The sequence below is a fragment of the Podarcis pityusensis genome, assembly GCF_964106645.2.
Source record: "Podarcis pityusensis genome assembly, chromosome: 4".
In the NCBI taxonomy this organism is placed as follows: domain Eukaryota; kingdom Metazoa; phylum Chordata; class Lepidosauria; order Squamata; family Lacertidae; genus Podarcis; species Podarcis pityusensis.
The window spans coordinates 21,058,260-21,076,850 of record NC_138027.1 but is presented as its reverse complement, the minus strand read 5'-3'; the positions used below and the strand labels follow the sequence as shown (position 1 = coordinate 21,076,850).

Below are 18,591 nucleotides of genomic sequence, written 5' to 3'. Positions count from 1 at the left end.
AGGCCCAATGGAAGGAGGTTAAATCCTGCAGGGCCCTAGTCTCATGGGACAGAGCATTCCACCAGGTCGGGGCTATCACTGAAAAGGCCCTGGCCCTGGTGGAGGATAGTCTGACTTCCTTAGGGTCTGGGACCTCTAAACTATGGTTATTCATGGACCTTAAGGTCCTCTGTGGGGCATACCAGGAGAGGCGGTCCCATAAATACAAGGGCCCTAAGCCTGTCACAGGGCAGTCTTCTGCTTCAAGCACTGTCCGGTCCATGTCTGTTTCACAGAACTGCCAAAAGCGTACAAGTACAGGGGCCTTGAAGTGACCCATCGACGTCTAGAACCCTGGAGAGCAGACAGAGCAGTCACACAGGTCCTCTAGTCCCAGTCCTTCTACAGTGAAGAGATACATTGCATTTACTTAAATTTTAAAGAATGTTTTCTTCATCAGGGCAATATGCATAGGGCAGCAAAGGGCACAAGGAGTGGGGCATGAAGACAGGACATGGTGTCCCAATAGTGCAGCAAGATCTTTTAGTATGCTTGTCCCAGGGGTGGAGGGGGATATTACAGTCTGCTTCAGCAGCAAGATGTCTTGCACTATGTCCCATGTATATTATATCTTACTGAATTCAGTGGACGTGCTCCCAAGTACAGGAATAGCATATAGGATGAAGCTTATTGTTGGCATCTGTCTGTCTCGGGAGGCAATGGAGGAGTGCTGTTGGATGGTTGCAGTGCCTGATGTGGCTGTAGAGACCGATGTGGGAAAGACATGTTTTGTTGCAGCTGGGGCAGGTGAAGGTGTCCGGTTGTGCTGCTGCAGATGCACCAGGATGTTTCTTCTCTCTGTGCTCCTCCCAGTGGCCACTCCTCCTCCCATCACTGCTATGGAGACACAACTTGACTGCCTGTCTCCAGGTGCTGCAGTCATCTGCAAGGGATTCCCACATGGCAGGATTGATGTTGCTAGCCTTTGTGTCACATTTGCAGACACCTTTGTAACACAGAGTTGGTCTGCCAATTGGCCCGGCGCCGGTATTAAATTATGACATATTGCTAAACATATCAGGGAGTGATAACCGACTAGGCTACCTTCACTCAATTTCCAAGTCCGTGGTGCATAAGCGATGCACCAAAGGGGAACTGCGACATGGAAAGGGAGGATACAGTGGTACCTCGGGTTACAGACACTTCAGGTTACATACGCTTCAGGTTACAGACTCCGCTAACCCAGAAATAGTACCTCGGGTTAAGAACTTTGCTTCAGGATGAGAACAGAAATCGTGTAGCAGTGGTGTGGCGGCAGCGGGAGGCCCCATTAGATAAGTGGTACCACAGGTTAAGAACAGTTTCAGGTTGAGAATGGACCTCTGGAACGAATTAAGTTCTTAACCAGAGGTACCACTGTACTGACAGCAAATGGTGTCATTCTTGCTGCTGTGGAATTTCAGGCATATTTATAAGGCTCAAAATACACTGGCGCTGGGTCAGCCCACGACACAAGACTCCTGCTTTGGGGGCACAGTACCTATTGCAGCCTCTTGCCCTGCTCCCTGCTCCCCCTTAGGAGCAGCATCTGAGACTTAACTGAGTACTGGATTGTCTTATTTTAAGAGCATCAATAATTAAAGCTCCCCTAAGTGATAGCTGTCATACGGGCTAAGCATGGAAAGCTTTTTTTTTTTTTAAAAAAAGACTTAACAGTGCCCAAATGTCACAATTAGCTTATTTTGAAGTTGAAGTATATTTAATAATAAATGGAAACCCTCTGGTGGCATTAGCACCACATGTATAAATAAGATATGAGCAAACCAGCATGGATGAAATACAAAGCAGCTTAGTTATAGGCTAGGTTTATGGGACTTTGCTTCTTGCAAATGCCTCTTTGGACCCTTACTGACATTTTAAGGAGACTTGTTGTTTATTTCTGTTTTGCCAACACTGTGCTTTAGTTTGCCTGCTAAATCCAGAAGGACACCACTGTCTAGCCATTTATTCATTAATGATATGCAAGCATACCTTTATGTATCAGTTTTGTCCAGGCACTTTCAAATGTCACCATCCTTAATAGCTGATATGACAAAACAAGGAAGAGCGACTGGAGATTCTCATGCAATGTTAAGCAAACTTCTGATGAAACTGCAGAGCCTAAGTGGTTTGGCTAATGCATGCCAGACCCAAAAAATACAGGAAGCCTTTCTATATTTTCCTGTTCAACATAGAAAATCATCTAGCAACACTACATAATAATTATGCATGATCAAACAGTGGCACTTTTCAGGGGGTTGGAATTAGTGGCTTCCCTTGAGCGATGCAAAAAGTCACTTTGAAGGTTAATCCACTGGTCACGTCTCACTCAAAAACAAAAAGGTCAAAATGCTACCTTTAGAATTTTGCAAAAAAATTGTTCAATTTCCTTCCCCGCTACTTCGTTTTGTCTACAAAGAGAATCTATCAACCTGTGATAGCAAAGATATGCACAGTGTTCTGAAACATGGGAAGAAACACACTGTGAACCATAACACCTCAATCACATATGGAGCATATACAAAGAAAAATATGCATAGTATATTGGCCACAGAATACAGGTGCAAAGAAAGTACAATGTATTATGGGTAGCGATCAATTAATAGATTTATGAAAATAAAAGCCCTCTGGGGAGTATTGCTGAATCCATGTGATGTCCTTGAATTTTAGAATATATATCTGAAGTGCTGAGTTAAAAGAATGACTATATATAACCAGTAGCTTCTCTCTCTCTCTCTCTCTCTCTCTCTCTCTCTCTCACACACACACACACACACACACACACATATATATATAATCCACCCCAACAGATCAAGGCAGGTAATACAATATAAAAACAAACAAAAGAATCAGCACTTAAGGTGCAACATGAAAAGCAGCCATTTACTTTCCAATGGATATGGATATTACACTTTTGTCACCTACTATACTAATTTAAATCCAGCTACTGAAATCCAGAACAGCTTTCAAGAAGTATTCAGGGTGAAAGTACCTTAAATAAGTGCTTCAATAAGTGTCAGGCACTCGTGTGTTTGGTTTTTTCCTAAACTGGGCTCCTCTGGTCCCAATAACACAAAATGTGTAGCTGGTTGCTACATATTAGGCATACATCTAGTTTGGACCAGAGATTCAGGAGTTTGTATTCTCCACAAGGCGGTACTCCAAAGTTGTGGGGCAGGAGCAGAAACACACTTGAACATAACTGTTATATCCTGACCTGTCACACTGATGGTATTAGTGGCATCCTTATTAGATCTAAAAAGGAAATATGGGAACATGCAGTCTTTTGCACCTGAACATTTAGGAACTTTACAAGTTCATATGTTATGTCCAATCAATGCAAAGGAGGAAGAGTAGTTACTGAAACACCATTTTTATATGCTGCAAATGATGCAATCATGTGGGGCTTTATCCTTCTTGCAAAGTAAAAAAACAAACAGACAACTTGTACAGTGGTACCTTGGTTTACGAACTTAATCCGTTCTGGAAGTCCGTTTTTAAACCAAAGCGTTCTTAAACCAAGGTGTGCTTTCCCATAGCAGCGGGGGACTCAATTGACAAATGGAACACACTCAACAGGAAGCGGAACACGTTCTGCTTCCAAGGCAAAGTTCACAAACCAAAACACTTACTTCCGGATTTGCAGCGTTCTTGATCCAAGTTGTTCATAAATGAAGCTGTTCTTAAACTAAGGTACCACTGTATTGTGCAACGTTTCTGTACTGAGTGTAATTACCATAATTTTATTGTTAAGACAGATATTACTCTTAAGCAGTTATTCTCCAATGTGAAAACTTGAGTGAGCCAGGAAATAATATTGGTATGAGGGTGTTTGCAAGTAGTGTTGCAGTGTTGAAAAACATAACATAGGCTTTTAAAAAAAATAATTTTAAAAAGATTGCCCGATTGTTACCAACTGTAGCATTTCTTGGCTTTACATTTTCAAGTGTACTTTTGTAACCATAAAGTCTAGAAACAAAGTTCATATTTCTGGATAGAAACAGTATAATAAAAATGCACATTGAAGCTGCAGAAAGAAACAAGAGGGTTTGTGAGAAACAAGAGGGTTTGTCAGTCATTTCCTTTCCTTATTTCATTAACACAAATTTGTCATGGAAAGAATATGATTTTGAAATTATTTTGCTTGGAAACAGCTGTTAGCTTTTCAAAGGCAAGGAGGTTTGATTTTTTTTTTTTTTTATGCTACACACATGCACAACTAAGATAAAATAGAACGATTCAACCCTAAGCATGCTGCAAGCAGCTAGGCCAGACTTGGATATCAAGCAGATAGATTTTTAAAAGAAACAAAAATATAAAACCTCTCAGACACTTGAAATAAATTTTATTAAGGTTATATCCCAAAGATCTGTGGAATATGAGATGCAACATGATGAGCAATATAAGACTTTATAAAGGCAAAGGAGTTTATTTTCTTTGGGTCATAAACGAGAGAGGGGAAAAAACATTTCTTATATAAAAAGTGCTTGGCTTCCACATTCTTGAAAGCTTCTCAGAGGAAAGCTGCAAAGAGATGTAAAGGAAATTATTGTGCAGAACTGTTTTACATTTATTTTTGATAACTTACAGCAGGTGTTTTTTAATAGGCATTTATGTATAATAGACAAGAAAAATTCAAATAGCATCATTCACTGTATTTATGGGCTTGTGTATTCATAAATGATTAGGTTGATGGTGAGATATTAAATAAATAATATAAATGTGGTGAAATTCAGTTTACACTTCATAATTTCTTGGGACAATAAGCAAAATACATTTGTAAATTCCTTTTTTTTTTTTTTTTACTGGCTGTTGGAAACGAGGAAAGATTACAGGGTAAGGAGCAAGGAAGCATAAAGTATGAAATATTGTGCCCAAGGAAAAACCTCTTCCTATATTATGATGCCAAGAGGCATTCTTTCTCCAGAGCCACTGGCTAAATTCAATGACAATGATGGTTGATTAAAAGCCTCTGGCTGCAACTTAGCTTTAAATTTCATCTTAAAAGAAATGAACTTGTGGATTCAAACTGAATCACTGACATAACAGTGTCCAAATCATTGTAGTTCAGCACTGCAAACTGAGGCCATGATAATCCATACTTACAACACCGCCTGCCCATATGTGAGGCAATATCCCTTGAAGTGAAACGAAAAGGCATGCAAAGCCTCAACTTCAGAAAAAAAGAAAAAAGATCAGACACTTAGGATCTACCTGATTACTCAAACAGGTATAATCCATCGCATTTTGTATTAGGACTATGGCCCTAGAGATCATGTTGATGAGTTTCTCAGTAACAACCTTATACCCAAAGGATAGTTAAAGAGGTAAAATTAATACTTGTGCATTAAGAGCAGGTTCCGACCCAGGTTAATAACTGTAAGAATGGAATCAATGAACATGATTTGACAGCAATGGTAAGGGCCTACATCACACATTGCATTTTTGGGTGGACAGCTCAGCCATTCTAAATATGGAAAACGCGGACGTAACAAGCATTTGTTGCAAAAATTCAGCCTGGGGAAAATTCTTTGTGACTCAAAAGCTTACATGCCACATTTTTAACACTCTGAATATATTGTCCCACTTTCATGACCTCTCTGTTTGACAAAGTCCCCAGTCATTCTGAGTTTTGCCACCTTGAACAAGTGAGTTACATTTCAGGCTTGGGTCTGCATCTGTATAAAGGGAGTGCAAGATTAGAACACACAAAGCATGACTGAAATGAGATTTAGATGATGTCCCAGGAAGAAATCAGTGGGTATAGCGTGAAGGCTTATAAATGAACAGCTGTCCTGGATTAAAAGAACCCTGGTATCTGTGTTTAAACAGTATTTGAACACTTTAAAAGGGTTTCTGCCTCACAGAATAATAGAATTATAGAGTTGGAAGGGGCTCTGAATATCATCTAGTCCAACCAATGCAGGAAACTCAACACGTGTGATTATTTATTCTATACTGTGTTTCCAAAACTCAGTGACACTTCTTACATTCAGGCATTACAATTTCACAAACACAACAAGCAAACAAGTAAAAACCAAAGAATAAATTAATATGCAGATTTTTAAAAATGGCAGCAGAACTACAGTATAATTAAAATAAACTTTTGATGCACCCAAAATGTCAGCACTCTTTTAATGTTTCATATCCTTAATGGGGGAAAAGGTCTCAAATACTGTAGCAGTCTAAACACCAGGAGACAGGTGTTGTTGGAGGTAATTTCACATTTCCAGGGGCACAAATAGTGCTGTAATCAGGGGTGGCTAACCTGTGGCCTTCCTGATGTTGTTAGATTCCCATCAGCCTCTGCCAGCATGCCATTGACCAGAGATTATGGGAGTTATAGTCCAGAACACCTGGAAGGTCCCAGGTTTAGCCATCCCTGCTATAAAAGATCTGCACTTCTCATATAGCCAGGAAAACAGCAGGGCTCTTGCCTTATTAAACATAACATTAGTTGGTCATGGTCATATGGGGGAAAGCAGACTCTAATCCAGTACTACGGTACCAGTGACCCTCCACATGTTGCAAGAATACATCTCCCATTATTCCTGGTCATTGGCCATGCTGACTGGGACACGTTGGGCAAAAGACTCCGGCATGGAAGGGGGCTGGACTAGATGACTCTCAGGGTCCCTTCCAACTCTACAGTTCTATGATCCTATTATCGTTAGGACAGAAGTATGGCCACTTAAGAGCCTCTTGGGTAGAGCTTAAGAGAACTGGACTGCTTGTTAAATTGTTTTTATATGCAACAGCAGCAGCAAGAGTATTGTTAGCCCAGAAATGGAAACAAGAAGAAATTCCAATGAAAGAAGAATGGCAGACAAAATTAATGGACTACGCAAAATTAGATAAAATGACAGGAAGGATTCAAAACCTGTGGGACCAGAGATTCACAGAAGATTGGAAGAAATATACGAACTATTTGAAGAGCAACTGTAATTAACAAATTACGCTAGTAGGACTACAAGAAGTTTTATAAGGAGAAATATATGAAACATTGCAAAATAGAGAAAGATTAGAGATATTAGTTATGAGTTTAAATGTAATAGTGAAAGTAAGAAATGTATATTAAGTGATTAGATTGGAAAATTTTCAGATGTGATTGATGGAAGTAAAAGAAATTGTATAAGATGTAAAAGTATGTTTAATTATTGTTGAAAATGATATGTTAAGAAACAGAGAGAGAGAGAGAGAGAGAGAGAGAACTGGACTGATGGCCAAAGCTCAAAAACACACACACCTCAGTTCACTTTTGTGCCTTGTCTCAGTAAGTCACTCACTAGGAGCTCTCCATGGTGCTGTAACAGCCTTGGCACCTATATAATGAGTGAGCATGTGCACAGTGCCTTTCCCAAAACATTATGCCAAGAGAAAGACATGATTAGGAAGCAGAGCTTCCAGGACAGAGAGAATATCTGCGCTATGACTTAATGTCCTTCTCCCTCACTCCTGCCATGCTGCAGATAAAACAAGCCACAGTTTGGCATGTCATGTCATCTGAATCCAGGCTTCCTCTATACAAACCATGAACAGTAAACTAATGACAAACCTTAAGACCATATTCAAAGGACATGATAAGCCAGATTTTGCCTTGTTTTGCCCATGGTGCAGGAGAGGAGATCAGCAACTGGCTATAGCTCATGGTTAGTAAAGAGAGAACTTAACTACAAACTCAGTTTTAGATGACACATTAAGCCAGACCTTGACTGAGCTCAGTGCAGCACGTGAGTAAAAAAGACCCAGTAAGTCAATTTGGCATATCATGTCATTTGAACCAGGCTTAGTTTCAAATGGGCAATGGGTGTTCTAGCTCCCTAGAAAAGGTGAGTTATGAGAAGAAAGTTGAAGGAAGTGCGGTCACACAGAGGCATTCTAGTAGACAGTTTCTGCCAACACAGAGGGTCCAAAACAATCAAAGATTTGAAGTCCCAATCCCACAGAGAACCTACTGAATTCAATATGCATCTTGTTATCTTTTTCTCATTAAAGGGGAGAGGGAGTGAAATGATCAATTCTCACTCCCACTGCCCCTGGGTATCTTGAAGCACTGAATGTTCTTACATAGAATTACCATCTAAAACACTTTGCCTGACACACCTAGAACTGCACCCAGCCTTTGTTAACTCTATTTCATTGTTCTCTTGCATCCTGGGACTGCTAATAGCGCTAACAAATCAGTGAAGAAATATTCCATGAATTGTAGATAAGGCTTTGAATGGCTTTTACGGTTCAATCTTCATTTTCCTAGACTGCACACTTTATAGTTCATGCGAAAGGTTAATATAATGGTATGGGGTTGCTCGTGCGTAAGTTGCCGCCTCTCCTGGCTATGTTGCCTTGTTAAACCTTTCTGTCTGGACAGCCCTTCAATTCGTGGCTGCCTCAGTCACTAGCAGAATCCGTCAGTGGGCGTTTCTTAAACCTTTTCCAACATAAAAGTTGTTTGACACCCAGTCTCCTCCTACTTTCTCTGCGCGGAAGTCTTCTGCGCAGGGAGGGCGTGGGTAGCGGAGGACCAGTGCTCTCCCCGCTGGTGTCCGGTGAAGAGTCTGGGAGCCCTCTCTCCGATTCCCCCATCTGCCCCTCCTTATTCCTGGTGTTGCACTGAATTGCTTCCCCATCTGCTGAGCTGCCTCTCTCCCTGCTGGGCCCTTCTCCAGCATCATTAGAGAGCCTCCCCTCCACCTCTAGCTCCGATGTCAGTTCCCTGACAGTTAATGATCATTCTTCCATCTATCACAAAAGATTTACTAGAAACACAAGACCTAACAGCCGTATGATTTCACTCTTTAGCTTTATGTTCAGGACACTCCACTTCTACTACATGTAATGATTTAAGCTGCAACCTATTTCCATTCTGTGTTGTTCTGCATTCATTCAATCATAGGTCGGTTCTGTTTTATTGCCATTGTTTCAAACCCAAAGGGAAAAAACACACACTTAAATTATACTCATAAGTATTGCCATCCCAAAATATGTATACTGTGTGTGTGTGTGTGTGTGTGTGTGTGTGTGTGTGTGTGTAACACATTTCCCTGTAAAATGCACATGTGTGTGTTTGTGTTTATTTTTTGAACTGAAATTGCATCACAAAATTTGGGGAAATACTGTACATAATCTGACTGATAGCTATATTCAGATCAGTTCACTTCAAAACTTGATCTGAATGAATTTATTCTTTGTCCCTAACTACATGCTCAATTCAGGTAATTAATAGCTGTTTTCCATAGTACTGTTTAATTAATATAAAAATATTCTAGCTATGCTGAATAAATAATTAGTTATTACATGCATCTCCCCTTCTTTCTTGTTACATGTAGGAATGCTCACCTCATGATGTGACCAACACTTTCCAAGACATCCTAACCCTCATAACTGGAAGAGTTTCCAAAGAAGAACTCAATACAAGGAAGCAAACCCATGCCACATACAACATGAAGTTCAGGTTTTAAAAGGGCAGTAACTCTCCAGAAAAGGGAACTTGGGATCGTGGTAGAAAGTATACTGAAAATGTCAGTGTGAAAAATACAAATTCAGTGTTAGAAAGTATTTTGAAAGGTATTTTAAAAAACCTAAAAGCCATGGTGCAGCCAGATTCAGAATACTGTGAAAAAAATGGATAACAACAACAACAATTATTATTATTAATACCCCGCCCATTTGGCTGGGTTTCCCCAGTGCCTCCTCAAAAGGATTTCAAAGAGCTGGAAAGTGGTAATCAATATGATCAAGTGGTTGAATCAACTCCTGCCCAAGAAAATGCTAAATAAAGCTGAAGGGGTGTGTGTGTGCGTGTGGTCACAGCACATCCTGCGTATTTTTGATTTGGCATAAAGTACAGGACCACTGTGTTTAATGGGGCTCTTAGCAAGTGTGCTTGGAATTGGGGGGGGGGGTAGGTGAGGTGCAAATTACAGAAGTTCGTAACATTATAATCTGTATGCACAGAGTGTGTGTAGAGAAAAAACCCTTCATTTCCTACATATTGTTTTGTGTCCAATGTTAGACGTGAGTACACAGGAACTCACAAGGGAAAATCTAACAATAAATAAGATTCCTTTACCCGAGCTTGCAAATGTGGTATGAGAAACCTAAATTAGCCTGCCTAAAATTAATTGCTTTTTCCAAATCACAATATAAACAAAGTTAGAAGCAGATCAGGAAGATGATAATTACCTAGCTGATCAATCAGGTGCACGCCCGGTGTGTGTGGTGTGGAACACACACATCAACATTTGATTATCTTAATCCAGGCCTCTTTAATCAACATTAATGAGAAACAGTTTCTGGACAGACTAAAAGGCTGCCCAAAAGAAGCAGGGATGATACTGAGTAGAAATTGCATTGTGTGAAGAACAAAAACACCTTACTAAATAAATAAGAATACCGATAGGAAGTTTCCATTCCCCCCCCCCCCCACTACCTTTGAAGTCTTTAACTCACAGAACAATCCTGAGCTGACCTCTGGAGTTTCATTCCAGAAAACAAATTGCACCAATATACCTTTAGGTCTTTGGTGCACTCAAAGACATAATTAAAGGCATTTTGTATTTAAGCAGTAAACACATGCCAGAAAAATGTGCTAGCGTTTTGTTGTGAAAAGAAGGCATGACCTTCATTCCACTCACACATTATACAAATATGTCACTGTATAGCTATTCGCTCCTAATGTCTCTGAGATTAGCTGCTGTGCTACTAAATCTATTCAGAAATGTTGTTTTAAGTCAATCTGCTGTGGTGGCAAGGTCCTACTAAAGCACACAGTTTTAGTATAGGGTCTGGGTTTATTTATCAATGTATGGAAAACTGCCACATACGCTGGTTTTCAATAGCTCACTTGTTAGGTTACTAGCAATTTTCTTATTGACTCCAGTTAAAAGTACTTGCGGGGCAAAGTTTTGCAATGTGCATAGAATTAAACCTTTGTTTTGTTTATATAGCATTGTTTTATAGCCAAAGTTAAGTAAACCTGAAGTTGAGGATATCTGTTCAGTCAGCAAACATGATGACTCAGAATTTCTAATAAAAGAAGGGCACATATTAAGGCATGGATGTCTTTGTTGCTTCTTGCAACACATTTGGCATTCACATAGTTCAGATTTGTCTTCTGCAATAAGAAATGCTGGAAAGTTGGTTATAGTATGGATGCATGCATCCCAAGAACACAGTACACATATCTCTTGACCTTCCTCATGCTTTCCTCAAGCACACTGGTCCAATGCAGACATTACGCTGTCCAATCACAAAGATGAGAAGCAGCACACAGGCTTGTGCACTATATCACATCCCTCCTCCAACTTCCTTCCCAGGCTCTCACAGACGTCCTCCTGGTTAGTGAAAAGGATGAGGTTTTAAGGTGGTGTTCACCAGGGCAGGATGGTTTGAGTATATTACATGGATCCTGGTTTGACCGCACTAGCTGCCAATTAGTTTCTGGGCCCAATTCAAATTGCTGGGTTTGACCTATAAAGCCCTAAATGATTCAGGACTTCAATACCTCAAGGACCAACTCTCCCCATATGAACTGACTCTGACCCTACAATCATAATCAGAGGCCCTTCGTTGTGTGCCTCCTCCATGAGAAGTCTGGAGGGTGGCAACACGAGGATGGGTCTTTTCTGCAGTGGCTCCCATTTGTGGAATGCTCTCCCCAGGGAGGCTTGCCTGTTGCCTTCATTACATATCTTTAGGCACCAGGTGAAAATGTTTCTCTTCAACCAGGCACTCAGCCGATTAACATTCTATGGATTTTTTAAAGATATGTTTGTTGGTTATTGGTTTGTTTTTGTTTTATTATGTATTTTACATTCTCATTTAGTACAGTGGTACCTCGGGTTACATACGCTTCGGGTTACATAGGCTTCAGGTTATGGACTCTGCTAACCCAGAAATACTACCTTGGGTTAAGAACTTTGCTTCAGGATGAGAACAGAAATTGTGCTCTGGCGGCACGGCGGCAGCAGGAGGCCCCATTAGCTAAAGTGGTGCTTCAGGTTAAGAACAGTTTCAGGTTAAGAACGAACCCCCGGAACGAATTAAGTACTTAACCCGAGGTACCACTGTATTTTCTGTTGTGAACCACCCTGGGATGTTCAGGTGATTATTGCTCTAATGGAGTACCATATTAAATGCTTTGAACCAATGGTCCTGTGGTGCCCAAAAGAAGCAGAAACACCCGACGAGGTAAAATGTCCTTATCGCCATGACTTTAAATAGGTTGTTTATTTATGCTAATATACCGATTTGTTTATACTTATCTTTTGTAAACCAATCTGTCATCAGCCGAAGGATGAAAATACTTTAAGTAAGTAAATAAGCAATACCACTCAATTTTACTTCTACTGATGTGAATTTTTACTTGTTTGGTTGTCAAAATTTATCTCTGGCTAAACTTCTCATTAAAAAATACAACTTGGCTGGCTGGGTTTGCAAATCTGTGTTTTCCTGCCCCAGGCCTGCCAAGCTCATGACACAGCATGCTAAATATATATCAGATAAATAGACAGATAGATAAAGGAGTGAGTATATGTGTGTCTTATCATGCCCCTGCATGTGTGGTCCGAAGCAGAGAATAGAGCCAAAAGATTTACCAAAGTCTAATGGACTATCGTATACTGCTGGTGGACTATACTGGGCTTCGTAGCTCACAATCTGAGCAGGCCAAGCCTGGCCCACCAGAGCATAGTAGCAGCTGAGCATTTTAGAGTTCTCTGCCACTTTTCTTTAGCCGTAACTCACTGGAACACAGTTCTGGCACCTCTCAGGTAGGCGCCACTACCATTATAAGAGAACAAGGGAGGCGTTCATGGTGAGTGTCCCGCCCCCCCCCCAAAAAAATAGCACTGTGTGTCATATAGACAAGATCATACAACTTCCATTAAATTTAGCATTTGCTTCTCCCCATGCTTTCCCTTCCCACACACCATCATGGTGAGAGCCAGTGTGGTGTAGTGGTTTAGAGCAGTGGACTTGTAATCTGGTGAACCGGGTTCGATTCCCCGTTCCTCCACATGCAGCTACTGGGTGACCTTGGGCTAGTCACACTTCTCTGAAGTACAGGGTGAGTCTTTTAAAAGAGGCCTCGTGGATACAGAGTACACATGTTCTTTTAAAAGACTCACCCTGTATCTCAGCCTCACTCACCTCACAGAGTGTTTGTTGTGGGGGAGGAAGGGAAAGGTGATTGTTAGCCGCTTTGAGACTCCTTGATGGGAGTGAAAGGTGGGATATCAAGTCCAAACGCTGCTGCTGCTGCTGCTGCTGCTGCTGCTGCTGCTTCTTCTTCTTCTTCTTCTTCTTCTTCTTCTTCTTCTTCTTCTTCTTCATGGCAAATGCACATGAGGAAATCTCAGCTGGTGGGAAAAGTGCTGACAGGTATGGAAGAAAACCTGCAGGTGGGGAAAGAGCTAAGCACCTCTCCTGCCCCGCTTCCCTTGCAGCATTTCAGCTACCCACATTGCCCTGGATTAGCCACTGAATTATTTCAGCTCTCTGAGTAAAGTTTCAACTTTACACTAACTTCCCCAGCCTTAACAAGACCCCACACAAATGCACTTGAAATTTTTCTTTTGTGTAGAGCCACACCATCTTCTTGCGAGTTTTCTTTTGTGTAGAGCCACACCATCTTCTTGCGAGGGTAAATTATTTGCTTAGACACTTAATTGGCCAATGGGCTCGTTATAATCAAAAACACTTCGGTCTCCAAAGATCAGCCTTTTTCTTTCACACACTCAACAATGTAGCCTTCGAATCTCCATTATGCAAGCCTCTGAAGATTACAAGGAAGTTAATATTATAAGGTAGCTGGAAGAAAAGGAGGAGCCATACATTGCTGAATATTCACTTTTGCTCTTGAGTCTCCAGGCTATGTCAGCAACAGTTTTAGTTTAAAGGTTCATTTTATTCACCTGCATTGCTCCAAATTGATGAGAACTATAAATTCCAGATGCCTCATGGACGGCTTGCTTAAGAGGTTAAAAATGTATCTTCTTTGATAACTGTGTGTAACTCTCAAGAGGATTAGAGGGAATTATATATGTGTCTCATATAAGTCAAAGCCACGTATGAGGTCCAGGGGGATGACAGGCACTGCATTCTCATGAAGCAAAACATAAAGGTCATGTGCCTGATTCACTGACTAGGCAAGACTGTTTTCCCTTTGGCATAAATTGAATGAGCCAAGCATATAGTTTCATTTTAGGATCTTGGAAACTGTGGAAGGGCAAAACTCCTTAAAACAGCCAAAACTACGTAAGTGTGCTAAATGTTTAGAGACGAACATTGCTCCCTTTACATCCCAACCTTTTCGTGTGTTTGATTTCACATCACCTATTTATTACAGAATTATGGAGAGTGGAAACTTCAAAGCATGCAGAAGTAATTAGCCATGCTAATGTGGGAACCAAGGAATCATATTCCACAGCTGTCAAAGGACACACTCACAGGGATGTGAGAACGGGGACAAGGGCACCGGAGCTTGGACTGAATGTAGAAATCACACCTGAGGGCTGTGGTCAGACAAACCAAACATTCAAGATTGCGGTTTGACCTGATGCAAAGAAACTACATGAGACTCTCCAAGCCAATAAAAACAACAACAGTGCCTTGAATACTCTGTAGAATGACAAAGAACTATAAAGCAGAATATTTTTTATGAGAGCCAATGGGTTGAGGGTCCTATTATCGGACTCAGGGCCAATTCATATTTTGTGTTGAGAGTTTAAATACACAAGTTTTAAATGTGAAATAGTTGAACTCTCCCCACCTTAAGATTGCAATCTGTTTTCTGAGAGGATTTTTTTTTTGTTTAAGTAAGTACTTGGAAAATCTTATGGTCTCTGAACAGGCTTGAAAAACTCAGGGGCCTTATCCCCTGCCTTCCTAGCCAGTGCCCCCTCAAATAATCTTCTCCTTGAAAATTTGTGTGTTGGGGCTGAAGGGACAGCAAGGCAAGGGTGGCCAAACACAAGTACAAAAGAAGACACAAACTTGCGCCTGCTGATTTATTAATACAACGGCACATTTAGAAATAATTGCTATAATTTAAATGGGAAATACTGCTATCCTGGTGCTAACCGTGGGTGGGGATTTATCAAGGTCTTTGAGTGACAAGCCCGGCCTTCTAGTCCTCATCATTGAAGCCTACACTTTCCTGAGGCCTAAGCTCAATTCACTGCATTAAATATCACTTGAAACAACAACTCCCATGCAGCCAAGCAAGAAAGAATCTTCTTGAGCAAGCTCAGGATTGGCCAGGCGTTAAGGCTAATACTTATAAAGCCTCTCCTGTCACTCACCAGCCCACCCTAACCCTGACATCCCTCTTTGCAAGAGTAAGTTCATTTGGAAATGGAGATGCTTGCAGAGAGGTGTGGCTGACTAAGAACCCATTACTAGCCTGGCAGTAGTCATTACATCAGGCTGTAATAGAAGAGAGGGGAAAAGAGAATCAATATCATTACCAGCTCTGCTGAGAAGCCAGCTCCTCCTTCCATCAACTGTCACTTGGCAGCAGCCATTGCACCCGGCTGTAACAGAGGAAGGAAGAGAAGGCATGCAGAACTACTTTATTGGCACAGAGGAAAAAATAATTAGCTTTTGACTCTTCCTCTCCTTTTTCATCCCAGCTGGCCATTAGAACTAGTAACTAATAACTAATAATAAACCACAAAGCCTAGGGCTTGCCGATCAGAAGGTCGGTGGTTCGAATCCCTGCGATGGGATGAGCTCCCGTCGCTTGGTCCCTGTTCTTGCCAACCTAGCAGTTCAAAAGCACGTCAAAGTGCAAGTAGATAAATAGGTACCACTCCGGCGGGAAGGGAAACGGTGTTTCCGTACGCTGCTCTGGTTTGCCAGAAGCGGCTTAGTCATGCTGGCCACATGACCCGGAAGCTGTATGCCGGCTCCCTCGGCCAATAAAGTGAGATGAGCGCCGCAACCCCAGAGTTGTCCGCGACTGGACCTAACGGTCAGGGGTCCCTTTACCTTTAACTTGGCTTAGTTCCTCCTCCCTCCTAATCCATTTTCTTTTTGTGTCATGTCTTTTTGAATTTTAAGACCCGAGGGCAAATAATGCCTTGCTTTTATCGATTTGTAAGCCATTGTGGGAGCCTTTTTTTGCAGAGGAGCAGGATAATAATCCTTTTAAATAAGTAAATAATAGTCAGACCCAGATTTCAGAGTGAATTTGATCTCGGCTCTTAATTGAGCCAGGGTTTTTAATATTGAATAAGCTTGGTTTCTAAATTTCCCCATCTTGAATTAACCAGAGCCATCAGTTTAAACAGTAAAATACATGCATGCCTATACAGTGAAATGGCTGGTGCTCCTGAAATAAGCACAGAAGTGGCAAACAGGATAGGTCTTGGCTCTATGTCTGCTTCTCGCAATGAAACCTGACCCTTTGGTTTAAATATGCACTTAGTATTTGCAATCAATGAAGCCATGTGTGACTTTTGCCTTTTAAATTCAGGTGCTTTTGCACTCAGGTACTAAAAGGCTCTCAAATGACTCTGCTACTAGTGTGTGTGTGTGTGTGTGTGTGTGTGTGTGTGTGTCTTCCTGCTTTGGGTACTAAAATATGATGCAACAGTGCAGAAAGCTTGGCTGGCTGCAAATTGAGGGAGGGGATTTTTCTTTTATTTTTTGTTGATTATCAGTGACAAAGATCAAATAGCCATGTCCAAAGGAGCATCACCTATGGTTGTCCTTGGACATTTAAAAAGTATACATATATTTATATGTTTTTATATAAGGCAACAGAGAGAAAGACATTTCTGTGACATTAGATACTATTCTGTCATTTGGAAGTTTGCTTCAAGTGTCAAAAGGGTCCACAGTGAGATTCTGTGAATCAGTTGTTAGCTACTAAGAGGTGTACTGAAAAAGAAAGAAAGGGAAATTGGTTTGAGTGTAGTACATTTGTACCATCATTTAAAACTATTTTCTTACTTTTTTGTTTTAAGATCAAAGCAGACTGTCACATAAAGTTACTCTGTAATTTCACTGAAGTATATTACAATCTAATAAATGTTTAATGACATAATAAAACAGACTCTATTGGAAAGTGGGAAAGGTCCATTGGACTCATCTGAAGTTTATATATCTATGCCAGCATCCTGGACTTAAGTGGAGATTAACACCACCCACTGGCTTGAGAAAGAAACTTAGTCACCTCCTGGGGACATTTATTGTTGGTGGTCCTGAAAGCAGCTATGGCTTGCCATTTTGCCAAGCTAGGAGGAAAGCCATAAACAGAGATGCAATAGCTCAGAGGTATGTACAGTGTGTTGCTAAGGTGGGGTAATTGATAATCCTGCACTTTAAGACATCCCAGCCACTTAGCAAGCCATGGTCTTGGAGGCTTGCCTTGTCTGAACACCTGTACAAAACAAAATAGAAAAATTCCCTCCAGTAGCACCTTAGAGACCAACCAAGTTTGTTATTGGTATGAGCTTTCAGGTGCAAGCACACTTCTTCAGATACACTGAAACAGAAGTCACCAGACCCTTATATATAGTGGGAGGGGTGTTACTCAGAAGGGTGGTGGGAATGGGTGATTGGCTGATAGGTGTGGTAAACCTGTTGATGACTGTTAACGACTGCAATTGGTCTTACAGGAAAAAGCAAGGGGTGAGATGGCTAAAAATAGCTTTATCATGTATAATGAGATAAGAATCCGATGTCTCTATTCAGACCAGGTCTCTTCATGGTTTTAAATTTGGTAATAAGTTGCAATTCAGCAACTTCTCTTTCCAGTCTATTTCTGAAATTCTCTTGTAATAAGACAGCTACTTTGAGATCTTGTATAGAATGTCCTGGGAGACTGAAGTGTTCTCCTACTGGTTTCTCTGTCTTGTGATTCCTGATATCAGATTTATGTCCATTTATCCTTTGGCGTAGGGTTTGGCCTGTTTTTCCAATATAGAGAGCTGAAGGGCACTGTTGGCATTTGATGACCCCTGTTGTTACACTTGCACCATTGAAGGATGACTGTCCAGGTGCTTTGGTACAGCCAAAAAGTAGATGGTTGTAATGCCGATAGGATGGTCCCCACTATGTTGGGGGACAGACCTGATTTTAAGAGGCATCTTTTTTAAATTGCCATGCAGTCAGATTGAGCCATTCTGGGTCTGGGTGAGTGACCTTGTGTGAGGAGGTCTTGGGGACACCAGGAGACGCCAAGGGGGTTCTGTTGCAATGCATGTTATCTCAGAAAACTAGGGTTCCTCGGCCTGCAAGGAGCTACCATTACTACTTTGTTGTGTTCCTCCCATACCTTCTTGAGGGTCCTTGCTAGAGGGGTGTGGGAGGGAATGCAAAAATAAGTCCTTTGAGTCAGTTGGTGTGGAGGTCATCTGTGGCCTCTGCCCATGGGTGGTAGCATCTGGAGAAGAACCTCAAAATTTGGTTGATGAGGTGTAAGGCAAATAAGTCCACTTCAATTAGCCCAGAATTTCTTTAGATTTGGTGGAATACATTTTTGAACAGGTTCCACTCCCTCCGTCCCTTTATGTCAGAAGGCACATTCTCTGCTGTCTTTTCGATGCCTGCTAAAGATGTTTTTCT

General features: G+C 41.2%; 1 protein-coding gene across 6 annotated transcripts in view; it reads right to left on the bottom strand.

The window, feature by feature from the left end:
• Positions 1-18,591, bottom strand: part of GRIA4 (glutamate ionotropic receptor AMPA type subunit 4) — a 214,051-nt gene that overhangs the window by 155,203 nt on the left and 40,257 nt on the right. The window lies entirely within an intron of this gene.